Source organism: Ovis canadensis, chromosome Y, assembly GCF_042477335.2.
Source record: "Ovis canadensis isolate MfBH-ARS-UI-01 breed Bighorn chromosome Y, ARS-UI_OviCan_v2, whole genome shotgun sequence".
Lineage (NCBI taxonomy): Eukaryota > Metazoa > Chordata > Mammalia > Artiodactyla > Bovidae > Ovis > Ovis canadensis.
In genome coordinates, this window is record NC_091271.1 from 3,952,091 (window position 1) to 3,979,248 (window position 27,158).

Sequence of the window (27,158 nt, forward strand, 5' to 3'; positions counted from 1 at the left end):
CACATCGCCCCTGAATTGGGAAGCCTGATTTTGCCAAGTGTGTTGTCATTCCTGAGGCGTACCACTGTTTTGGTATTCAAGAAGAAAATCCAGAGTCTTCCCTTGCACAGGACGTGACGAATACAGTAGATTCCAGCAATCACACTCCTGAGTAATTACCCAAAGGAGCTGAAAACTTGTAGCCACACAGAAATCCACACACTGGTGTTTATAGTATCTCTAGCGATCATGGTCCAAACTTGGAAGAAACCGAGATAGTCCCCAGCAGCCAGATGGATAAATAAACTACAGTCGATCCAGATGAGGGAAGAGTACTCAGTGATAAAGAAGAACCGAGCTACTGGGCCATAAAAAAAGATTCGGATGAACCTTCAATGCATGGGTTTCACTCCGTGAAACAGGCTGATCTGAAAAGGCTACAGAATGTGTGATTTCAGGTAGGTGACGCTCTGGTAAAGGCAGCGTTGCAGAGACATTGTCTCTACATTTTATGCATATACATAATAGGTGACGCTCTGGTAAAGGCAGCGTTGCAGAGACATTATCTCTACATTTTATGCATATACGTAAAAGCATCAGTGGGTGCCAGGACTGGGGTGGTGAGAAGGGTGACGTACAGGACTGTTGCTGCTGTTACCACTGCTGAGTCCCTTCAGTCGTGTCCGACTCTGTGCGACCCCATAGACGGCAGCCCACCAGGCTCCCCCATCCCTGGGATCCTCCAGGCAAGCACACAAGTGGGTTTCCATTTCCTTCTCCAATGCATGAAAGTGAAAAGTGAAAGGGAAGTCGTTCAGTCATGTCCGACTCTTAGCAATCCCATGGACTGCAGCCCACCAGGCTCCACCATCCATGGGATTTTCCAGGAAAGGGTACTGGAGTGGGTTGCCATTGCCTTCTCTGACAGAACTGGTAGGACATTGAAAGTACTCTTTAGGACACTCTAACGATGGATCCATGTCGTTCCACGCTTGTCCACACCCATAGGATGTAGAAGATCCAGGGTGAACTCTAACTCAAAGGCTGGCCTTTGGATGCTGACAATGTGGCAATGTAGGTTATCCCTTAGTTAAATAGATATGTATATACACGCACCCCACTCTGGGGGTGGAACTGAGAGGTGTTCATTAATAGTGGGGTTAGAACATGACCACGGGCAGGGAGTGAACGGAAACTATACCTCTCTCTCACCTTTGCTGTGAATCTAGAATAGCTCTGAAAAAGAAGTCTGAATTTAATCACATTGTGGCAAACAAAAGGGGAAAAAGTGGAGGCAGTGACAGACTGTATTTTCTTGGCCTCCAAAACCACTGCAGACTGTGAAGGCAGCCTTAAGATAAATAGACACGTGCTCCTTGGAAAGAAACATATGACAGACCGAGACAGCTTAGAGACATCACTTTGCCGACAACTTCCGTCTACTCAAAGCTATGGTTTTTCCAGTTGTCATGGACGGATGTGAGAGCTGGACCATAGAGAAGGCTGAGTGCCAAAGAATTGATGCTTTCAAACTCTGGTGCTGGAGAAGACTCTTGAGAGTCAGGAAATCAGTCCATCCTAAAGGAAATGAGTCCTGAATATTCACTGGAAGGACTGATGCTCAAGCGGAAACTCTGATACTTTGAACTGACTTATTGGAAAAGACCCTGATGCTGGGAAAGATTGAAGGCGGGAGGAGAAGGGGTCGACAGAGGATGAGATGGTTGGATGGCATCACTAACTCAATGGACATGACTTTGAGCAAGCTCCAGGAGCTGGTGAAGGACAGGGGAAGCCTGGCGTGCTGCAGTCCACGGAGTCCCTAAGAGTCGGACATGACTGAGCGACTGAAGAAAGACAAATTCAGAAAATGGTCATATAACTGCAAAAAATATTTTTTTGAAATAAACTACTTTGTCCCCGTGAAATCACTGAGTACCACCAGAGTTCCAGGTTGAATGCCAGGCTGTCTCTCTTCCCCCGACATGGTGATGAGAGCAACTGTTGTCTACCCACATTACAGAGAAGGAGGTTGATGCTCTAAAGAACTTGAAACCTGTCTAAGGAATCAGAGGTGATATCAGAAGTCACACTATGCTTTGTTTCTTTCCAAATTCTGTGCTCTGAACCACTAGGATACAAAGTCTCTTCAGTATTTTAATATTCTACCTAGCAAAGCTTAAACAATGAAACAATAAAACCACTACCTGTTAATTAGGGTCAATATGCCAGCAAATTGGGAAAACTCAGCAGTGGCCACAGAGCTGGAAATGGTCCGTTTCCATTCCAATCCCAAAGAAAGGCAATGCCAAAGAATGCTCAAACTACCGCACAATTGCATTCATCTCACACGCTAGTAAAGGAATGCTCAAAATTCTCCAAGCCAGGCTTCAGCAATACATCAACCGTGAACTTCCAGATGTTCAAGCTGGTTTTAGAAAAGGCAGAGGAACCAAAGATCAAATTGCCAACATCCGCTGGATCATGGAAAAAGCAAGAGAGTTCCAGAAAAACATCTATTTCTGCTTTATTGACTATGCCAAAGCCTTTAACTCTGTGGATCAAAATAAACTGTGGAAAATTCTGAAAGAGGTGGGAATACCACTTGACCTGCCTCTTGAGAAACCTATATGCAGGTCAGGAAGCAACAGTTAGAACTGGACATGGAACAGACTGGTTCCAAATAGGAAAAGGAGTATGTCAAGGCTATATATTGTCACCCTGCTTATTTAACTTATATGCAGAGTACATCATGAGAAACACTGGACTGGAAGAAACACAAGCTGGAATCAAGATTGCCAGGAGAAATATCAATCACCTCAGATATGCAGATGACACCACCTTTATGGCAGAAAGTGAAGAGGAACTAAAAAGCCTCCTGATGAAAGTGAAAGAGAAGAGTGAAAAAGTTGGCTTAAAGGTCAACATTCAGAAAACGAAGATCATGGCATCCGGTCCCATCACTTCATGGGAAATAGATGGGGAAACAGTGGAAACAGTGTCAGACTTTATTTTTTGGGGCTCCAAAATCACTGCAGATGGTGACTGCAGCCATGAAATTAAAAGACGCTTACTCCTTGGAAGGAAAGTTATGACCAACCTAGATAGCATATTCAAAAGCAGAGACATTACTTTGCCAACAAAGGTCCATCGGTCAAGGCTACGGTTTTTCCAGTGGTCATGTATGGATGTGAGAGTTGGACTGTGAGGAAAGCTGAGTGCCGAAGAATTGATGCTTTTGAACTGTGGTGTTGGAGAAGACTCTTGAGAGTCCCTTGGACTGCAAGGAGATCCAACCAGTCCATTCTAAAGGAGATCAGTCCTGGGTGTTCTCTGGAAGGAATGATGCTAAAGCTGAAACTCCAGTACTTTGGCCACCTCATGGAAGAGTTGACTCATTGGAAAAGACTCTGATGCTGGGAGGGATTGGGGGCAGGTGGAGAAGGGAAGGACAGAGAATGAGATGATTGGATGGCATCACCGACTTGATGGACATGAGTTTGAGTGAATTCTGGGAGTTGGTGATCGACAGGGAGGCCTGGTGTGCTATGATTCATTAGGTCACCAAGAGTCGGACACGACGGAGTGACTGAACTGAACTGAACGTGTTAATTGAGCTTTAAATTCCCTGTGCCCCTTACTTCCGTTTTAAGTTCAAGCTATCTGGAGGCACTAATATAAAGCATTAATATAAAGTGTTTGCCTTTAAATCAGTCCCTCCGTGGTTTGAGCTCTTAAACCCATTGCCAGCACAGAATGTTTTCAATCATGCTATGATCTTGAAAACGGAAGGCAGTACAGAGGAAGCTGCCGTTCACTTTGTGGAAAGACGTTCTGAGAGTCTGTGTAAGTCGTAAGTAAGCTCACTTATGACGTTGTGATAGAAATGTTTGCAGAAACGAAAGGAGAGGATTCCTGATGTCTGGATCATCATCAGAGATCTTTTTGGTGATAATTAACATAAATCTGCTACATCTCCTATACAGAAAACAGTCACATTTATAGGTGTGGTGTGGTGTGGTGTGTGCGTATGTGTGTGTGTGTGTGTGTAGACACGTGCGTGCCTGCTGAAATAGCTGACGAACTGAAATGCCAGAGACGAACTAAAATCCAGGAGATGTGGATGTGAGAGCTGGGCCATCAAGAAAGCTGAGCACAGAAGAATGGATGCTTTTGAACTGTGGTGCTGGAGAAGACTCCTGAGAGTCCCTCAGACTGCAAGGAGATCCAACCAGTCCATCCTAAAGGAAATCAGTCCAGAATATTCACTGGAAGGACTGATGCTGAAGTCAAAGCTGCAATCTTTTGGCCCCCTGATGCGAAGAACTGACTCATTGGAAAAGCCCCTGATGCTGGGAAAGATTGAGGGTGGGAGGAGAAGGGGACGACAGAAGATGAGATGGTTGGATGGCATCACTGACTCAATGGCTGTGAGTTTGAGCAAATTCCGGAAGATGGTGATGGACAGGGAAGCCTGGCGTGCTGTGGTCCATGGGGTCACAAAGAGTCAGACACGACTGAGCAACTGAACAACAACAAGAACAGCAGAATCCTAAATTCCATGGGACTGGCAAAGATCAAATATCACCTTGACCTTCTGGAGTTCGGAGCTAACAAAACTTCCCTGCACTAATAACTAAAAAAAAAAAAAAAAAAAAAATCAAACCACTGATTATAGCATGAAAAAGAAGAAAAGGCAGGCTTTGTTCGCCAAGGTTCTAAAACCGTCACACAGCCAAGGGTAAAAGCAGGAGGCTTCAGGTCATGTTATCTTAGCAACAGCATCATCCAGACATGCGGGAAAGGAATATGCCTAAGGTCAACCATCTCCTGTGAGTGTCTGTGACTCTGCAGTTATCTTTTAAAACACAGTGGTAGAACCTCCCTGGTGGTCCAGTGGTTAAGAATCCGCCTGCCAGTGCAGGGGGCATGGGTGCCATCTCTGGTCCAAGAAGATCCCACATGCCACGCAGCGATTAAGCCCCTGCATTATGACTACTGAGCCTGTGTTAAGCACAGGAGATGCTACTACTCAGCCCCGAGCCATAATTACCCAAACAAGAGAGGCCCGCAAGTCAAGGGCAGCCCCTGATCACCCCAACTAGAGAAAAGCCTCTGAACAGCAGCAAAGACCCAGTGCAGCCAAAAATTGACTCTTATAACAAACATATTGTTAGAGAAAAAGTGATGGTAGGCTGAAATTGAGAGAAGAGCCATTTGCGAAAATCTTAGAGCATTCCTCTACAAGGAGAGAAAACCCCTGGTCCCCACGAGGGGCACGGTGGTCTGATATCTGGGTGTGAGCACGCGGACCTGGACGCCCCAGTGTGATCACAGCTGAGTTCATAGCATATTATCCGACGGCAGATTTAGCCAGTGTGACCTCTGAGCCCTGCAAGATTCGACTGTCCAAAAGTTTGAGGGAGCAAGTGCTCGTCTCTCGGGACCAAGTGCTTGTCTCTCGGGACCAAAAAGCAATTATAAGACCCAGGGAGGCCAGCAAAGTTCGGGTTCAGAGAAGGTAAAGCGAGAGATGGCTTGTTGCTCCCTTGCAAAGCTGGGATGTGCTCTGAACCTTTCTGCCTTCCCAAAGACATTTCCTTATTTCTCTCTGTCACCTAAGAGTTGAGCTTTCCAGGTGACTCTAGGGGTAAAAGAATCTGCCTGCCAATGCAGGAGACCCAAGTTCGATCCCTGGGTTGGGAAGATCCCCTGGAGGTGGGCATGGCAACCCACTCCAGAACTCTTGCCTGCAGAATCCCATGGACAGAGTAGCCTTGGAAGCTACAGTCTGTGGGGTTGCAAAGAGTCAAACACACTGAAGTGGCTTAGCACACACATACCTAATGACTAAAATGCTGAAGACAGCTACCTTCACACAGGAAATGACAAGTTACTAACACTACAAACCCTTCCTCTTTCAAGCAAAGTTAGCTCCTTCTGTCTTACAAAATTAAATGTGTAGCTTTAGCGAGTACATCCCCTTTAGAAATTAAAACAAGAGCCCTTGGACAGAACAAAACAACTCATTTCCACGACAGAGAGAGCCTTCAACTCAACCGTCCTTGATAAAACTCCACCAGAGCACAAATCAAGGGGAACAGGTTCCATCCGATTGTGTCTGTTGATTACAATTAACATCCAGTACGTTTCTCTCCTGCTTATAAATATAGAAACTAGCAACTGAACTGGGTTAAAAAAAGAGAAAACATAAATAAATCTTTGGCTAGGCCATTTCTCAGGGGGAGAAAAAAAATATATATATATATATGAGATCAGAGTGGCAATAACTCCACTTAAGCAATTCTCCACATGACCTTGAGAAGGTCTAAATCGCTGACAGCATTTTTTTTTTAAATGTTCACTTTCATCTCTCAGTGTTATTTTGAAAACATTACTCTTTAGTAGCTACCCTGGAGCAGAGTCCTGTCCCCCCAAACAAGGTTATCAGTTCATTTCCACCAGCCCGGCCAACATTTTTCTTTTAAGTGAAGGCTGAGCACCTCTTGGAGGAAAACAATATTGCATCAGAAGACAGCAATATTTAGCCTGTCTCTTCAGAGAGACAGAGACAAACGTTCTGTGTGCTCAGAAGGGAGGTTTATTTTCACCTGCATCCATAGATCGAGAGGTCTCGGGGACATCAGGGTTGACCGAGTAGAAAGCGGACCGCTCAGGTCACTGGCGACATTGGCCGTCTTCTGCCAACTCTGTACGGATGGAGTAAATTCTAGCAGGTGGCACGGGGAACTGCCAAGGGATTCCTGACGTCTTCAGTCATTCATTCTGACTTTGTCTTTTAGTCGACTCATTTTGTGACCCTATGGACTGTAGCCTGCCAGGCTCCGTGGGATGCTCCAGGCAAGAATACTGGAGTGGGTTGCCATTTCCTTCTCCAATGCGTGAAAGTGAAAGTGAAGTCGCTCGGTTGGGTCCGACTCCTAGCAACCCCATGGACTGCAGCCCACCAGGCTCCTCCGACCATGGGATTCTCCAGGCAAGAGTACTGGAGTGGGCTGCCATTGCCTTCTCCGCATTGTTGTTTCGTCAGCTCATTTTGTGACCCTATGGACTGTAGCCTGCCAGGCTCCATGGGATGCTCCAGGCAAGAATACTGGAGTGGGTTGCCACTTCCTCCTCCAGGGGCTCTTCCCGACCCAGGGATCCAACCCATAGCTCCTGTGTCTCCTGCACTGGCAGGCAGGTTCATCACCACTAATGGCAGCAAGGAAGCCCCGTTATCATTTACACAGACGTTCCCTCTCAGCTCAGTCAGTAGAGAATTGGCTTGCAACGCGGGAGACCTGGGTTAGATTCCTGGGTCGAGAAGATCCACTGGAGAAGGAAATGACAACCCACTCCAGTATTCTTGCCTGGAGAATCCCACAGACAGAGGAGCCTGGCGGGCTACAGTCCACGGGGTCGGCAGACCTGGGACATGACTTAGCGAGTAAATCAGCACCAAACATACACATACTATGGAAATTAACACGAACAAGCAACTCTAAGAGAGACTGACCGTAGAGTAGTGAGATATACCTCCAAACCTGGGGACCCCAACCTCTGAGATCTAATGTCTCATGATCTGAGCTGGAGCTGATGTAATAATAATAGAAATAAAGACGGCAATAAATGCAACATGCTCGAATCATCCCATTACCATGCCCCGCACCCCCCCCACCCCGTCTGTGGGAAAACTGTCTTCCATGAAACCAGAGGTTGGTACCAAAAAGTTGGGGATCACTGCTCTAAACACAGCCTTCACTGCTACTAATACATATTTTCATTACAACAGTAACATAATCTATTATATTACAAGCATATCATATAACATATAAGCTTATCATAATTTATTATAATGTCAGTTCAATAAATAAGTTTTGACTGTGCATGAGCACTGTCTCAAATGAGGCGGTGGTTATAGTAACACAGAATATTTCCGATACTCTAATGTTTAGTCTGGGAGAGAAGTGAGATATTCCAGTAAACAGGGAGCGATCCAGTTAGCCTGAGATGCTGTTAGATAAGGGATTTGACAGGGGGAGGAAGGTTTCCCTGAGAAGTGATGTGTGGGTGGGAATGGAGTCAGAAGGCTGAACGGGATTTTTTCCTAGCTCCCCAGAAAGCTGAGTTAAGGGAGGAAAGTGAAAGTGTCAGTGATTCAGTCCTGTCCAACTCTATGCAATGCCACAGACGATAGCCTACACAGAGCATTTAAAGCAGAGACATCACTTTCCTGACAAAGGTCCATCTTCGGGAAGCTATGATTTTTCCAGTAGTCATGTACGGATATGAGAGTTGGACCATTAAGAAAGCTGAGCGCTGAAAAATTGATGCTTTCAAATTGTGCTACTGGAGAAGACTCTTGAGAGTCCCCTGAATTGCAAGGAGATTGAACCACTCAAGGTTAAAGAAGATCAACCCTGAGCATTCATTGGAAGGACTGATGCTGAAGCTGAAGCTCCAATACTTTGGCCACCTGATGCGAACGGCTGACTCATTGGAAAAGACCCTGATGCTGGGAAAGATTGAGGGCAGGAGGATAAGGGGATGACAGAGGATGAGATGGCTGGATGGCATCACCGACTCAATGGGCATGAGTTTCAGCAAACTCTGGGAGAGGGTGATGGACACGGAGGCCTGGCATGCTGCAATCCATGGGGTCGCAAAGAGTGGAAGAGAAAGAAGGGGTGAGAGCAGGCGGAATGGAAGTGAAGAGGATGCTAAGAAGGAAGGGAAAAATAAAAGCGAATAAGAATGTTGTAAAAGAGATGCAGGAGGAGACTTCTCTGTGGGTCCACGGATTAGGACCCCAGGCTTCCACCGCAGTGGGGCAGAGGTTCCATCCCTGGTTCGGACCTAAGAACCCACATGCCAGGACGTGCGGCAAAAATGAGAGAGAGAGACAGAAGGAAGAGAGACCGTGCCAGGGAAGGAGATGGGTGTGGCAGAGGTCAGTGAAGGTGAGCGTTGAGACTTACCTCCTGACACTCACAGGACTGCAGCCTTCAACCTGCACTAGGCTGAACGACTCCACTTCATCTCAGTTCAGTTCAGTGGCTCAGTCGTGTCCGACTCTTTGCAAACCCACGAACCGCGGCATGCCAGGCCTCCCTGTCCATCACCAACTCCCAGAGTCCACCCAAACCCATGTCCATTGAGTCGGTGATGCCATCCAACCATCTCATCCTCTGTCGTCCCCTTCTCCTGCCTTCAATCTCTCCCAGCATCAGGGTGTTTCCCAATGAGTTAGCTCTTTGCATCAGGTGAAGAAAGGATTGGTGTTTCAGCTTCAACATCAGTCCTTCCAATGAACACCCAGGACCGACCTCCTTTAGGATGGATGGGTTGGATCTCCTTGCAGTACCAGGGACTCTCAAGAGTCTTCTCCATCACCACAGTTCAAAAGCATCATCAGCTTTTGATGCTTTTGAATGACTGCACCCACAGCCAAACATACACATAGACACCACAAAGCCATCCACTTCTGTATTTCCAGAATTCCTGAGAACACACAGCTTTCCCTGGCAGAGAACTTTATGTGGACGCCGAACACGTGATCAAACGAAGGGTCCTAGGATGGGGAGATGTCCCTGGTTCATCCGGGTAAGGCCAGAGGAATTATAAGGTCCTTAAAAGGAAGAGGGGGCCTCCTTCACCAGGTGGCTCAGTGGGGAAAAATCAGCCTACCACCACGGGGGATGGAGGTTCGGGACAATCCCCCTGGAGGAGGGCATGGCAACCCGCTCTAGTCTTTTTGCCTGGAGCATCCCCACGGTCAGAGGAGCCTGGCGGGCTACAGTCCTTGGGGTGCCAGAAGATTGGGACAGGACTGAGTGACTAAGCAACAACTGAAAGGAAAAGGCGGGGGTCAGAGTGAGAGAAGGTGATGTAATAAATTACGGAGACAGAGGAGATGATGGGAGAAGGCAGCAGGAATCAAGGAGGGGCAGAACCGGCACGACAGTGGATCCTCCCCTCCCCTAGACCTTCGAGAAGGAACTGCCCCTGCTGAGCCTGGCTTTTGCCCCAGACATGGGAGCGCCAGCACTGAGCTTGTCCACGTGTCCCGTTCACACCAGTAACTTCATGATCATCTGTTCAGTACTAGGAGGAAATGAACAGCCTGCAAAAGCAGAGGGGAGTGACGCCAATGCGTTTCCATGACCCGTCTTCAAGAGGGCTTCCCTGACCGCGCAGCTGGTAAAGAATCCCCCTGCAAAGCGGAGCACCGGGCTTTGATTCCTGGGTGCGGAAGATCCCCTGGAGAAGGGATGGGCTACCCACTCCAGGATTCTTGGGCTTCCCTGGTGGCTCAGCTGGTAAATAGTCCGCCCACAATGCAGGAGACCTGAGTTCGATCCCTGAGTTTGGGAAGATCCCCTGGAGGAAGGAAAGACGACCCACTCCAGTATTCTGGCCTGGAGAATTCCATGGACTGTATAGTCCATGGGGCCGCAAGAGCAAGTTTCACTTTCTTTTCTTCAAGAAGACTGGCTGCGAACGGGGAACTCTGCTCCATGTCGTGTGGCAGCCTGGATGGGAGGGGAGTTTGGGGGAGGGTGCATCCATGGGCATGCATGGCTGAGTACCTTCATGGTGTACCTGAAACTCCCCCAGCCTTGTTAATCAGCTACAGCCCAAACCAAAACAAAAAGCTAAAAAAGAAAAAGAAGACGACTGGCTGAGAAAAATACAGCAGACGTAATGGTGAGGCTCCAAGAGGGTGCCTTTCAGATTGCAATGACTGACGTAGCATCTCCCAACAGAACAGCCTGAGAGAGCAATGGATCGGAAAGCTTCTCAACCAGCAGCTGGCGGAAACCACTGGTGAGAAAGGGACAGAATCAGAGCTCCAGGGGGTTCTCTCCAAGCCCTGAGATGTCACAAATGGCGACACTTCTTTCCAAAGCTGTTTGGCAATTTCAGCACAAGCATCCTTCCAATTTATCCTGAAGACCTAAGATCAATTCGTGGACCTTCAGAAGTGTGAAAACAAGATGGCTACCATGGTGGGAAATGACTTCTATCCTCAAATCATTTCCTCTGGGGTCAGATAGTCCTGAGTCCTACTTCATTCACAGTGCCACTTTACTGCTTTCAGAAAGAAAAAAATAATAATTATATATATATATTAGGGACTTCCCTGTGGTCCAGTGAGTAAAAGTCTGCTCCAAATCCAGGGGCCCTGGGTTTGACCTCTAGTCCCAGAACTAGCTCCCATAAGCCTCAATTAAGGGTTTGCATGCTGCAACTCAAAAAATCCACATGCCTTAACTAAGATCCAGCACAGCCAAAATAAAGAATTAACCTAAACATTTTTTTAATGGTTTTCACGGCACATCATTGTGAGAGATTTAAGACTTGACCCCAGAAAACCCAATGATTTGAAAATATTTGAGAAGATTAAATCCCGCGTTGTAAAATGCTTCAACTCTAATCTGACGTTTCCAACCATAAAATAACAAATGACCAAACATGATTCCACATTCAGCCTCAGTTCCCCTCATCCATCGATTTTTGAGGACGTTTGTGGTTTCAACATTTTAAAAAATTAAGCCTACAATGTCAAGAGAACACAGTTAGCAGACATGTTTAATTAACATTGGATTATAAAAGACTCAAGGGACTTTCCTGGTGGCTCACTGTTAAAGAATCCGCCTGCGAAGCAACAGGCTCCAGAGACGTGGGTTGGATCCCTGGGTTGACAAGATCTCCTGGTGGAAGGGAAGGGCAACCCACTCCAGTATTTTTGTCTGGGAAATCCCATGGACAGAGGAGCCTGGTGGGCTACAGTCCGTGGGAGTCTGAAAGACTCGGACATGCCTGAGCGATGAAACACCAACAAAAAATAAAAGACCCCATGCACAAAACAGCAACACAAGAGAGCAAAGGAACACCTGTTAGGAAAGTGAAACTCCAGAGCTGACACACGCTCCTTTCTCAAATCACCCTTCGTGATGAATCTGCAGTCTCTCTGAAGGTGCGAAATTAATGAGGACACAGATCCAGCGCGGACAGCGCTTCATTCATCTGACGCCACCTCCTTCTCCCCTCGCCAGGTTTTATTTGTTAACCTTCTCCCCAGAACAGCCTAATTTGAACAAGCCAATCAATTACCATTGAAAGGACAAGTGAAAGACTCAACATCCCCCCCTCATGCCCCACCAAGGAAGCCTTAAATTTTCTAAGTAATTGAGAAGAAAACACAGCCGCTGAAATCGTAGTCCATTTAGAAGACTTAATTACAGATAAGTCAATGCTAAATAATTTATGGTCTTCCGTGCATATGAACCAGACCAGAACAAATAGCGAGGGAAATAAAAATTCTCGAAAATCGAGGCTCCATTGTGGTGCTGGTTGGTTAGCCATTTAGCTGTGTCTGACTCTTGGTGACCCCATGGACTGTAGCCCACCAGGCTCCTCTGTCCATGGGGATTCTCCAGGCAAAAATACTGGAGAGTGGGTTGTTATTCCCTTCTCCAGGGGATCTTCCCAACTCAGGGATCGAACCTGACTCTCCTGCATAGGCAGGCAGATTCTTTATCCACTGAGCTATGAAAGGAGTCCCATCCCTGGGGTCAAAAGAAGATGTTTGGTCTCCTGAACACAGCAAACATGGGCTGGAATGACTCTGTTTTCTCCGTCTGATATTAAAGGTTCGAAGAAGGATTACCTGCACAATGGGAAAGAGTCTCGTCCACTCAGACGCTGGGCAGAAAAGCTTCACGCGTAGGAGGGGACCGTTTACACCTGGATAAAACTGCATCCGCCAGGCTGATTCCCTCACTTGTCAGCAGACGGCACAGGAAGGAGGTCGAGGAACTAGTGCAGTGTCCTTGACCTGCTCCCTTGAGCGTCTCAACCCAAACTAGACCTTAGAGCTACTGGTTGCCAGAAAGCACGTGTCCCTGTGAGACCAGGAGTCAAGCTTGTTGACCTGCATTCACCCGTCATTTACTGAGAACCTTCTGCACGGCCTTGTGCTATGATGGGAACACAGAAGACTCAGCCTTCTCGAGTTAAATCACCAGGACTTCGTGGATGGTCCAGTGATTGAGAATCCACCTGCCAGTGCAGGGGACACGGGTTTGATCCCTCGTCTGGGCCCATGACCTGCAACTGCTGAAGCCAGTACACCTTAGAAACCGTGCTCTGCAACAAGAGCAGTCGCTGCGATGGAAAGCCCATGCATCTCGACTAGAGAGTGACCTCCGCTCACCACAGCGCGTGAAAACACAAAGCAATGAAGACCCAGGACGGTCAAAAAAGAAATTCCAACGGCCTGCCAAGAAGGATCCCAGGAAGGTTCAAGTGACGGAACAGGACCACGTCTCCAGTCCCGTTTGCTAATGGTGTTCATGAGGTTATGTTACGGGATACCTCACTGAGGTCCAAACTGTTCTACTACCCATGACCCCATGTCATGCTGCAATAAATACTGAGGAACACAGTGGAAAATCTTATTTCAGCAGTCACCATGGAAAGGGAAGGAGGCAGAGCATGTTAGAGGCATATGTTGAGATTCCATCAGTCAGTTTAGTTCAGTGGCTCGTGGTGTCTGGCTCTTTGTGACGCCATGGACTGCAGCACACCAGGCCTCCCTGTCCATCACCAACTCCCAGAGTTCACCCAAACCCACGTCCATCGGGTCGGTGATGCCATCCAACCCTCTCATCCTCTGTCGTCCCCTTCTCCTCCTGCCCCCAATCCCTCCCAGCATCAGTCTTTTCCAATGAGTCAGCTCTTTGCATCAGGTGGCGAAACGATTGGAGTTTCAGCTTCAGCATCAATCCTTCCACTGAATATTCAAGACTCTTTTCTTTTAGGATCGACTGGTTGGATCTCCTCGCTGTCATACGTATTCATTAATATTCAATATTTATTTTTCTCTTTCTAAATTGCTCTGTTTGACAGGCTCTAGGTTCATCTGCATCATAACAACCGAGTCAAATCCACTCTTTGTTATGGCTGTGTAATTCCATTGAATATATGTACCACAGTTTCCTTGTCCATTTGTGTGTTGATGGACAATCTAGGTGGCTCCCAGATCCTGGCTGCAAACACTGGGATGCTTTGTGTCTTTCTGAGTCACAGTATGAATTAAGCTATTTGCAGGGCGGGAATTGAGATGCAGATGTAGAGAAGAGACTCGTGGACACACAGGTGAAAGGAAAGGGTGGGATGAATAGAGAGAGTAGCTCTGACATATATACACACTGAAGTGTGCAAATCGCTCAGTCGCATCTGACTCTTTGTGACCCCATGGACTATACAGTCCATGGGATTCTCCAGGCCAGAATACTGGAGTAGGTAGCCTCTCACATTGCTGCTGCTGCTGCTAAATCACTTCAGTCGTGTCCGACTCTGTGCGACCCCATAGACAGCAGCCCACCAGGCTCCCCCATCCCTGGGATTCTCCAGGCAAGAACACTGGAGTGGGTTGCCATTTCCTTCAATGCATGACAGTGAAAAGTGAAAGTGAAGTCGCTCAGTCATGTCTGACTCTTTGCCACCCCATGGACTGCAGCCTACCAGGCTCTTCCGTCCATGGGATTTTCCAGGCAAGAGTACTGGAGTGGGGTGCCATTGCCTTCTCCATCCCACATTGCAGGCGGATTCCTTACCAGCTGAGCTACCAGGGAAGCCCAAGAATCCTGGAATGGGTAGCATATCCCTTCTCTAAGGGATCTTCACAACCCAGGAATCAAACTGGGGTCTCCTGCATTGCAGCCGGATTCTTTACCAACTGAGCTAGTGAAACAGCTAACTAGTGGCATATAGCAGAGGGTGTTCAGCTCTGTGATGACCTAGAGGGGTGGAAGGGAGGCTCACAAAGGAGGCGATATATGTATGCATATAACAGAGTCACACTCTTGCACAGCAGACAATAACACAACTTTGTAAAGCATCTTGACTCCAATTTAAAAAAAAAAAAACTGAGAAAAAGGCATATGTTTACGCAAAAGATCCCGAATCACCTACAACAAAAATATATTTTCTTAATATTTACTGCAGGTCCCCAGCACGCCAAGGCATGACGTCCGACAACCCGCCAGAGAAAAGAGAAAACAAGTCTGTTCCATCCTGATGTTAATTACCCTCTTCCTGGAAGCCTGCTGAGTCACAATCACCTGGCTCTCTGAGACAGGCACAAATGGGATCTGCGAACTGCTTGGTTTGAACCCTATAAATGCCCTTCGTGAAAATATTCAGGGGAGCAGAAAGCAAAAGTCTTAATGACTGAAGGCGCTTCCTCAAGCAGTCCTTTCCTCTTGATTCTGATCATGATGGACAGGGGATGACAGCTGCTGGGGGTGACCCACCCTCATCAGGGCGGCTGAATCACACACGCTTTTCTGTGGATGGCCGTGGATTCTCTCCCCGGGGCAGGTCACTTTCAGACATGAAACTCTGGGGAGCTCCCAGACGTTCCTGAGCAAACTCCAGGAGCTGGTGATGGACAGGGAAGCCACGCGTGCTGCCGTCCGTGGGGTCGCAAAGAGTCAGACACGACTGGGCAACTCAACAACAGCCCAGGCCTCAGGCTTGCATGCACCCCAAATTTCAGCTGACAAACACCAGCTGCACAGTTAAGAGACTGTAGTTGGTGCATTCACAAAATTCCTAATTATGAAAGCACACACCTATAGTATCCATAGTTTGTTGTATATTAATGCGCACACAAGCTCAGTCATGTCTGACTCTTTGCAACTGCACAGACTGTAGTCCTCCTCCAGGAGAGTCTTCCTGGCCCAAGGATCAAACCCGAGTCTCGAACACCACCTGCACTGGCGCGTGGGTTCTTTCCCACCAGCACCACCTGGGAAAGCCCTTCCCTGGGGGCACTGTCTATCATCTTCCTTTTTGGGTTTCATGGCCTGAAATGAAAGTCGCTCCGTCATGTCTGAATCTTTGCAACCCTTCTCCCGGCCAGAATACTGGAGTGGGTAAGCCTCTCCCTTCTCATCCAGGGGACCTTCCCAACCCAGGGATGGAACCCAGGTCTCCCGCACTGCAGGCGGATTCTTTACCAGCTGAGCCACACGGGAGGCCCGTATTCAGAGCTGTGCTGTCTAGAGCTCTAACTCCAGACCTAGTAACCACCGCCTCTCCTTAGAACCAGGACGGCCTGCTTCACTGCGCTGAGTGCTCCTTGCAGGGCGGCTGCTGAAGTGACGGCAAGCAGAACTGCATACAGCTGTTCGAAAGGTTGCTGGTATGAGAAGGGAGACACGTATTGGGCTGGCCAAGAAGTTCCTTGGGGTGTCAGACTTCAGCCGACCTGATACTTGTGCAACCTCACGCCTTGGTTACATATATCCCATGTTCCTCCAAAAAGAAAATGACAATACAAAAAAAAAAAAAAAGTTTTGGAATTCACAAGAGAAACGGATTTGATTAATGCGTTGCTATTGATTGCCGAGCCGTATATCCTGATGAGAAATGTGTGTGCACACAACTCTTTTGATAACATAGGTATGTCTACACAAGATAAAAAGAGCAAACTGCGATGCATTCGTTTCCTCATCCACTATCTTTCATATTTCCATGTTAACCGCAAAAACGGGGGTGGCATTAGTCTTTCTTTATCCATTACAAATTAGCTTTTCTGGGAAGCCAAAAAAGAAAGCAACCTAGCATTTGTTTATGGCAGGATATAGGAAGCGGAGTTCAGAATTCTAGTTGGTTGAAAGCAAGAGTCCAGTGAAGGACATGACCTTGACAATCACCTAAAATCCCAGAAAGGCACTCAAGTTTGTTAGAGTGAAGACTGGAAAATTAAGTGGTTAAACGGGAAACAGACAGTTAAAAGCCAGACTCGGACACGACTTAGTGACTGAACAAACAGCAACAAGAATCACATATATATCAGCAGGGCTTGAATGGACCGCTGAGTCACGAAAACCTCAACTATTTACTTGAAATACACTAAGACATACTCTTTTTAGTATACTGACATACTTTTAAAGGGCTTCCCTGGTGGCTCAGATGGTAAACAATCCGCCTGCGACACGGGAGACCTGGGTTCCATCCCTGGGTGGGGAAGACCCCCTGGAGGAGGGCATGGCAACCCACTCCAGTATTCTTGCCTGGAGAATCCCCATGGACAGAGGAGCCTGGTGGGCTACAGTCCACGGGGTTGCAAAGAGCTGGACCCGACTATGGACTAAGTCTGCACGCATTTTTTTTTAAGTATGGGGGGGAGGGGGGTAAGTGTGTCAGTTTTGACTTGTGAAGTAGCTTCACTCATGTGAGCTCACAACCATCAAAATATTCTGTCAATTTCCCCTTCTTTGCGCTGTGCTCTATTTCTGATGAAGAGAAGGATTCCGGGGCCTCAGTGAGCCCCCAACCTGCATTAAAAGTACATCTCATATTTTGTGTTCCACTCCTCAGGGCCTCAGGCATAAATGATACAAGGATACACTGAGGCCATTCAAAGACCTCAGCAGCTTCAGATACTGCCTGCAGGATAAAGCGGGATGAGGGTCCATTTCAGAAGAAATATACACAAGCTGAGTCAGAGGATTGACTCTTCTGTCTCATTAATGAGAGAGACTCTGCACTGGGGCTATTTGCAGAAACAAGTGATTACGACGAAGTCCTAAATTCACAGGGCATGCCTGTTGTACCCGCCAAAGGAGGCTGAAATCGCTGCTCTGCACTGTGGTGAATTTGAAATAGATTCTTTTTTCTTTCTTTTTTTTTTTTTAAAGAAAACCATTTTTCCCCCACCAAAGTAATTTCAAAGCACTGCTAGATGTGAATTAACCAGGCAGTAAATGCTTCCAGAAAATAAACCAGCGGAGATCAGTGTTTACTTTTCTCATACTTACCATTACATCGTCCTTCTAAGAAGATGCTTTTAAAAATGCCTCCGTGAAAATCTACTTGATTGCTTTTCCATCTTAGCACAGTTTTCCCCTGTTACCATAAAACAGAGACACAGAGAAAGAGAGAGAAAAATCCACTCAGTAAAAGAGATGGTATCGTTGTGTCAAAACCAGCGTGACATTTCTTCTTAGCCTTCTTTTCGGTGATTAGAAAAAGTAGGGGATAGAGACATCAAGTAATTCTGAACCGACTTCCTAAACTCAAGCAACCAATCAAGAAAGGACAGTCATTACAGCAAACTATAGCTTTTCTGTCTGACCACATGAGTCCACGGGCAATTTGAGAATTCAGAATAAACTGGGGCGATTGGAGGTCAGCAGTGTGTTAATACTTACCACTTACACTCATTGGGCCGCCATTAAATTTTCATTGAAAATGAACAATCAGTTTACTTCATGTCTATGTTTGATCTAGTTTATTTAAGTTAAGGATTTAAACGCTTTGCCTGGGCTTCCCTGATGGTTCAGGAGTAAAGAATCCGCCTGCAATGCAGGAGACTAGGGTTCGATCCCTGGGTTGGGACGACTCCCTTGGAAGAGGAAATAGCAACCCACTCCAGTATTTTTGTCTGGGAAATCCCTTGGCCAGTGGACCCTGGGGGGCTACCGTTCATGGCGTTGCAAAGAGTCAGACAGGACTGAGGCAACCGAACAACAACAAGCTCCTTGCACAGTTTGATTTGTGGAAGCCCAACAACACCTCAGGCATCATTTAGTTGAGAGACTAATTCTCAGCCTGCAGGGATTTTTTTTTCCTCCAACAGCAGTACGTCAGACGGGCAAGATTCAAGCGGTCCTTGTCTCTCGGCTCTCCTATGGCAAAAGCAGGCTCTGTTTGGTCAGTAACCATCTTGGAACCACTGGGCACTTTACTTGTCATCTCAGGCTGGAGTCTTCTCTTTACAGGACGACTCTAACAATCTCACTTCTTCCCACTTCTAACTGAGGATCACCACAAAGCAAGTGACCACCGCATCGCCGCCCCCCACTGCCCGTGAGATATTTGGACAGACTACACACTTTTCATTGAGTCATCATTTTACTTCTGCAGGAAGACAGCAAGTGGGAACAGAGGATAAACCTTTCTACCCTCACTTTAACACACTTCAACCCTAGAGGACATTGGTACTGATGGTTGGCTTTCAAAGCTAACGACTTGAGCCCATTCTTTGATTGTAGGAAGGGAGGTTCATGGTCTAATTTTTTTTTTTTGATCACTCATAACACATAACCACCATCAGTTACTATGTCATAAATATCGCCAAGGCAAATACATTTATGAAAATGAATTTGTATGAAACAAACTATTTTAGTTGCACTCATTATTCTTGACCCTTCTATAGTCATGCAGGACAGTTTACCATCACACTGATTTTAAATACTTTTAGGAAAAAGGATATTCAGATGTTAGGTCTCACGACTCACAAGTTGTAAGACAGAGTTGGGCCCATGTCTGCCTTGAGATCAGAGAGCACATGCTTTTCCCAGAATCAAGATGCCTCTTTGTCCAAACATAATAGGAATTATTACCGGAGGTAACGTGTCCCAGGTGGGTCAACCTTAAACGTGTACGGTGTGTGTGTGTGTTCAGTCGGCGGACTCTTTGTGACCACATGGACTGTAGCCCACCAGGCTCCTCTGTCCATGGGGATTCTCCAGGCAAGAATACTGGAGCGGGCTGCCATTTCCTCCTCCAGGGAATCTTCCTAAGCCAGGGGTCGAACCTGAGTCTCCTGCACCTCCTGCACTGGCAAGAGAATTCTTTACCACTGAGTCACCTAGGAAGCCCATATATATGGTGGGTCAACCTTAAACATACTGCTTTACGCATGGACTCTTTTTCATTTTTGGCTTTTCAGATCTTACTTCCCTGACCAAGGATGGAACCCAGGGTCCCAGTGATGAAAGCACCAAGTCCTAAGCACTGGACCACCAGGGAATTCCCATTCGGACTCTTTTCATCCTCTCAATGAGCACAAAAGGCAGCATTATCTCCTTTAATTGAAAAAAAAAAAACCCACAAATGAAGGCGATATTAGGCAACTCACTCAAGATCACAGAGCTGTTAATGGCAGTGTAAGGCTCAAAGTGGGCAGTCAGACTATCAAGACAGATTGTATCAGGTGGAGCAATTAATATCTTCTCTTTGTCGCACTCTTAGTCCCCAGCCTGTGAGAATCTTTGCCTGACAGGCTTCCATCAAAGGTTACTTTGTATCAGGACCAAAGAGCCTCAATGTCCCAGTGATGTGGATAGTAATAGCAAGCATCCGACTGCAGCCTTGAAATTAAAAGACCCTTACTCCTTGGAAGGAAAGTTATGACCAACCTAGATAGCATATTCAAAAGCAGAGACATTACTTTGCCAACAAAGGTCCGTCTAGTCAAGGCTATGGTTTTTCCAGTGGTCATGTATGGATGTGAGAGTTGGACTGTGAAGAAAGCTGAGTGGCGAAGAATTGATGCTTTTGAACTGTGGTGTTGGAGAAGACTCTTGAGAGTCCCTTGGACTGCAAGGAGATCCAACCAGTCCATTCTAAAGGAGATCAGCCCTGGGTGTTCTTTGCAAGGAATGATGCTAAAGCGGAAACTCGGGTACTTTGGCCACCTCACGCGAAGAGCTGACTCATTGGAAAAGACTCTGATGCTGGGAGGGATTGGGGGCAGGAGGAGAAGGGGACGACCCAGGATGAGATGGCTGGATGGCATCACTGACTCGATGGACGTGAGTCTGAGTGAGCTCTGGGAGTTGGTGATGGACAGGGAGGCCTGGCGTGCAGCGATTCATGGGGTCGCAAAGAGTCGGACACAACTAAGCGACTGATCTGATCTGATCTGATCTGATGGACTAGGAGCGATTATAACATAGCGGGATTGCATACCACAGCTTACAAACTGGCTCTGTTTCTATTTCACTTGATCAGAGGTCCTGCCTTGGTTCACACCCACAGCTCACTGTCCATTTCACAAGGTGTAAAAGTCAACCATATGTGTGGGTGTCAGGAAAGAACCACCAAAACAATAAACCACTTATTGGGGGCGAAAAAATTGATGTGTCTATTACATTTGTGCTGGAGGACATATTACAGATGTCCTAAAAACAGATAAATATGACAACACATTGCTAATTAATTGAAAATTAATAGGAAATTACATTTTATTATGCAGTTTCACTATATAGGGCATAAAATTATATGCTACCATATAGATACCATCTGTAAAAAGGTTACACTATAATTATTAGGTTATTGACTCATCCGTGAAAGTTTCTTTTAAAATCTGAAGTTCCTTGGTGGTCCAGTGGTACGAATCCATCTGCCAGTGCTGGGGATGTGGGTTCAATCCCTGGTTGGGGAACTTGGATGCCACATGCTCGAGGCAGCTAAGCCCACGTACCAGAACTGTAAGCCTGTGTACCACAATTACTAAGCTTGCATTCCACAATGAAGGACCAGTGCAGATTTAAAAAAAAAAATCCCTTGGGGTGACTGATATTAAATTCTCAAGTTACACCAGTATTGATGAGTTACTGAGATGTTAGCAAATACTAGCATGAACATCTTATGTCACGTTGCTGGCATTTCAGGACACAGCAAACACATGAGTCAAAGCATACAGACCTCTGGCAGAATAGTCGATGCAGAAGCTAAGAACGGTCTACTCCACTCTATGACAACGATTCAAGGAAGCTTCTCCAAATAATTTCATCTTTATGACCGAAGACCTGGGGTTTCATAGAGATGTTCACAGCCATTCCAAAAGGCCCCGGGCAGCAGGTCCGGGAGACACCTAGAACATAAGGTTAACAGGGACATAAGTACTTTCGTAAAAGATGCCGTTGATGAAGCTAGGACTTTTCAATAGGGTACGAATATGATTTTATTTCCTGGTAGCTAAGTACTGTGAGTTTCTCTGGTGGCTGAGTGGTAAAGAATCCACCTGCCAATGCAGGAGATGTGGGTTCACTCCCAGGGTCAGGAAGACCCCCCTGGAGGAGGGAATGGCCACCCACTCCCATACTCTTGCCTGGAGAATCCCATGGACAGAGGAGCCTGGTGGGCTACAGTCCACAGAGTCGCAAAGACAGGACATCAACTAAACACCACCGACAAATGCTGTACAGTAAGCACTGCCTAGAAATCCTAAGTTATTGGACACAGACTTTGCATAAGATTTGAGGATACTAGAAAAGAAGTATCAGGGACTTTCCTGGTGGTCCAATGGCTAAGACTCTGCATTCTAAACGCAGGGGCCCCGGTTCCATCTCTGGTCAGGAAACTAAATCCCACATGCAATGACTAAACACGCCACAGGCTGCAACTAAGAGTTCCAACGCCACAGCAAAGACTGCAGCGTCCATGGACCGCAAGCAAGACTGACTGCGGCCAAATAAATAAGGTAAAGTAAGTGAGGTGAGAGTCACTCAGCAGTGTCCCACTCTTTGAGACCCCATGGACTGCAGCCCGTCAGGCTCCTCTGTCCATGGGATTCCCCAGGCAAGAATACAGGAGTGGGTTCTCATTCCCTTCTCTGGGGGATCTTCCCCACCCAGGGATCGAACCCAAGTTTCCTGCATTACAGGTGAATTCTTTACCAACTGAGCCACCAGAAGCTCTCAAGAAGTTGGAGCCAGGATTACAGCTGAGGGGGCCTGAGGTTTCCATGTCACTCGTGACCAATGTCTGCACGTAGTCCAGCACACACATAGACAAAATGGGAAAATGCAAGTGTACATTTTAAACCTAAAATATTTCAGAGAGATTTGTTAAAAAAAAAACAACAACTCTAGTTTCCATAAGTTTGTTTACTAAGTCTGTGAGTCTCTTTCTGTTTCCTAAGTTCATGTGTATCATTTCTTTTTAGACTTGTTATGGTTGCTGAGGGGGGAAAGGACAGTCAGGGAGTTTGGGATGGACATGGACCCACTGCTGTGTTTAACATGGAGAACCAGCAAGGACCTGCTGAACAGCACAGGGAACTCTGCTCAATACTCTGTAATAACCTCATGGTTCCCAGGGGAAAGGATGGGGGAAGGTATAATTAGGAAGTTTGGCATGGGCATGGACACGCTGCTGTATTTAACATGGAGAACCAACAAGGACCTGCTGGACAGCACAGGGAACTCTGCTCAATACTCTGTAATAACCTCATGGTTCCCAGGGGGAAGGATGGGGGAAGGGACAGTCAGGGAGCTTGGGATGGACATGGACACACTGCTGTGTTTAACATGGAGAACCAGCAAGGACCTGCTGTCCAGCACAGGGAACTCTGCTCAATACTCTGTAATAACCTTATGGTCACCGGGGGAAGGATGGGGGAAGGAATAGGAAGTTTGGGATGGACATGGACACACGGCTGTTTTTAACATGGAGAACCAACAAGGACCTCCTGGACAGCACAGAGAACTCTGCTCAATGTTACATGGCAGCCTGGATGAGAGGGGGGTTTGGGGGGATAGTGGATACATGTATGTGTACGGCTGAGTGCCTTTGCTGTTCACCTGAAACCATCACAACAGTGTTAACTGGCTATACCCCAATAGAAAATAAAAAAGTTCAGAAGAAAAGAACAATCTAGCGTCCATCATCATTTATTGTCATCTTGCACACACATCCACAGAAAGAGGAAAATATAAAATTGTCTTTAAAACCACAAGATATTTCAGAGATATTTTTAAATTAAAAAATATATAGTATCATTCATCATTTAACTGTCTTTTGAGTCTCAGTGACTTGCTGAATTTCTAAATGAAAAATGGGAGAAGCTGAATTTTGATAGACTTTCATGAGTAGCTAAAAAATTGAGTAAAATGCATGCTCAGATGAGAATACTACTTATTGCAAGGTTTTAGCAGGGTGTCCCAGACATGTCTAATGTGCAGATAAATGTCCCAATTAACATAAATCATCTTAATTTGCACCCTAATGTATCCAACCCAGACTTTATCTCTTTTCTGTCACAATCTTCCAAACCACATTCAGTTTTGAAAATTCGCATATTTAATAAAACATGTGTTTCTGTCTTGGATTTGCTCCCAACTTTAAGCAATGCTCGAATTGTTTCATTTTTAGCATTAGGAAAATCCAGCGAGGAGAAACAGAGAGAAATTTTCCTTAGCATTTAAAGAGTAACTGAAAATACAGATAACCAATTGTACACAGGTCTACTCTGCCGAAAACATCCCAGAATTCTGATGATTCTCAAGAAATTCATTTCGTATTCACTTTGCTAATTTTGAACCAAATCTTTACAACAAAATTAAAAAGTACTAGAGTCGTTATCCAGCAAATGGCGCAAAGAAACAGCTATAAAGGTACACTTATAGCTTTCACGTAAGACTTAAAAGGATTAAAGTCCAAAATCCTTAACGTTCCTAAACGGTATCCCTCCAAATTTTTCTAGGTGACAGTGTCTTTAAAATAATACGGAAAAAAAAAGAAACTAAAAATTCAAGGGACATGAATACTGGCAGAGATCTTCAAAGTAGACATTTAGAAATAAATCACAGAAGGATGTTGAATGATCCATGAAGGCACAAACGTGATAGTTACTCAGTCATGCCTGATTCTTTTGACCCCGTGGACTGTAGCCCGCCAGGCTCTTCAGCCCAGGGACTTCTACAGGCCAGAATACTGGAGTGGGTTGCCATTCCCTTCTCCAGCGAAATCATCCAGACCCAGGGATTGAACCTAGGTTTCCCACATTGCAGGTGGATGCTTTACCATCTGAGCCACCAGGGAAGTTCATATATTTTAGTAAATCGTGCTGGTCTATGAACAAGCTGAACCATCAAAGGAGACCCACCTTGCCTCATGTGGCCAGCTTCTCCAACCATAAACTGATTCAATGACGGGGTGGTTTCTCCAGCCTGACTCACCTACAAGTCCAACAGCGACGCCTCGGTTGTTAAGGCTTGTTAACAGGCAACATTTGATGTCCTCATTCTCTCAGTGAATGCATACAGGGTGCCTGACAATTGCTCATTTCTTCAACACATAGCCAATCAACACCCCCTTGTGAGGGCAAGGCAGAAAAACGTTTCAACCCACACATGTAGCCAAAGCGCGAAAATGCCTTTGAGTCTGGGCGAGCACGGAAACGGAAGCAAGCAGGAGATGAAATATGAGAACAGCAGGCGGGGTTCCCTGGTGTTCCAGCCATGAACAATCCGCCTGCCAATGACGGGACATGGGTGCGATGCTTGGTCAGGGACGATTCCACATGCCACAGAGCAACCAAGCCCGTGCGGCACAGCCATTATGAAGCCTGCGGTCCACAAGAGAACCCAACACAGTGGGAAGCCCACGCACCGCAATCAGACAAAGCCTGTGAAGCAACAAAGACCCAGCACAGCCAAAAATAGACAGATCAATTGATATTTTTTAAGAAGAAAGCAACGGTGTGCAGCCCAGTTTACGGTGGGAGGAAGGCAGGGAGAGGGGCCATGTGCTAACTTTGCTTGGTTAGCTAAAGACAGCTGGTATACCAGCAGCGATGTCCTCGGAGAACCCTACGTGAGGAAGCTTGTAACCCTACGTGATAGGCAGGCGGGAAGCTCCTTCCGCAAAGCCAAATAGGTCACGGAAAGGCATGTGGGGTTCCTGTTAAGCATCATTCATACGCAGCCCTTCTTTGTGAGCTCTTTTAGGCTGAGAAGGAGCAGCAGAAAGTCAAAGATAAATAATACGAAAAACCTCCCTCATAGGTACTTACTATCTGCCTCTATTTCAATGAGCTTTCACTGATTCCGCGACCTATTTTGCAACCATCTCTACAAGCAGGGACTCTGGTATAAGCCTCTTCGAGGAGGAGAAAACTGGAACGTGAAAAATCAGCTATTGCAATTCACCACCTGGGAAGTATCAGAGGCGGCCTGGCCACAGTGGTAGATAGCGATGAGAATCAAAGAGGGTGGTCAGTAGTGCCCATCGGAGAGGTGAGGGTGTGAGAGGAACAGAGCCGTAGCCTCCTGTGAGGGACAAAGGATGCCTGTATGTGAAATAGCGAAAATATACACGTAGCTCTCTGCCCCTGCTTTCCGGCAAAAAGCTCCTAACTGGGTGTGTTAGTCGCTCAGTCGTGCCCGACTCTTTGTGACCCCTTGGACTGTAGCCCACCAGGCTCCTCTGTCCATGGGATTCTCCAGGCAAGAATACCGGAGTGGGTTGCCATGCCCTTCTCCAGGGGATCTTCCAGACCCAGGGACTGAAGCTACGTCTCCCGCATTGCAGGTGGATTCTTTACCACCTGAGCCACCAGGGAAGCCCTGTATTTTAGTAAATCATGTTGGTCTATAAACAAGCTGAACCATCAAAGAAGACCCACCTTGCCTCATGTGGCCAGCTGCTCCAACCATAAACTGACTCGATGACAGAGGTGGTTTCTCCAGCCTCTCTGCCTCACCTACAAGTCCAACAGTGACGCCTCGGTTAACACTTGTTAACAGGCAATGTTTGATTTCTCCATTCTCTCAGTGAATATGTGCAGGGTGCCTGACAATTGCTGCTTTCTTCAACACATAGCCAGTGAACACCCCCTTTGGAAGGCAACCTGGGTCCCCTGCATTGCAGGCAGATTCTTTACCATCTGAGCCACCAGGGACGCCCGCCAAGTCTTTCATGGGCCATCAGTAAGGTCTCTTCGGCAGCTGCTCTGAACTCCACACTTCTCTGATCCCCAGTGCTCCCATCCTTCATGATCTGTTCAAGACCCTCCCAGCGGGCAGGCGTCAGTCCTTTAGGAAGGTGTCCGGTGAACTTGGTGTAAAGAAGCATCCCCCCTCCTTGCCGTTCTCCCCTAGGCCCGTAAACACGACATCACCCTGATTCCAGGAACGACATCACCTGCACGTATGTCAGCATCACCAGCACGTATGTCAGTCCTCCAACAGACCACAAGACCCCAAGACCAAGACGGTGTCTCCCGCTTATCTAGCAACCCCCATGGCAAGTCCGACGCTCGCCCAGGACTGCCCAGCGTGTTACAACACATGTCTGCGCTTCTAAAGGTTCTGACACTCACAGCGACTGGGAGATTGTTTTCCACGTTCCCATCCATCCAGTTGGTCAAGGTCAAGAAATACTGTCCCCGGGGAGCAGAGAAGGCGTGAAGGGCTGGACAGCGTGTCCCCTCATGCAAACACGCATAAGACAAAAGGTCTGTTATTTGCTCAACTGTTTACAATCTGTGAGCTGCAAGTGGAAAAATACACTGGGGCAGACCAACGTGGCATCTTCTGTTTGCTTAGTGTCGGATGCTGGAGAGAGAGCTGAAGATGAGATAG

The 27,158-nt window shown here is 46.8% G+C and overlaps 1 protein-coding gene across 1 annotated transcript in view; it reads right to left on the bottom strand.

Moving 5' to 3' along the window:
- LOC138431402 (neuroligin-4, X-linked) overlaps positions 1-27,158 on the bottom strand; it is a 397,040-nt gene that overhangs the window by 336,445 nt on the left and 33,437 nt on the right. The window contains exons 2-3 of the mRNA XM_069573501.1: positions 21,496-21,664; positions 17,820-17,907 (exon numbers count right to left, since the gene is read on the bottom strand). The gene's annotated coding sequence lies outside the window, so the exon portion shown is untranslated. The remainder of the gene's footprint in view (positions 1-17,819; positions 17,908-21,495; positions 21,665-27,158) is intronic.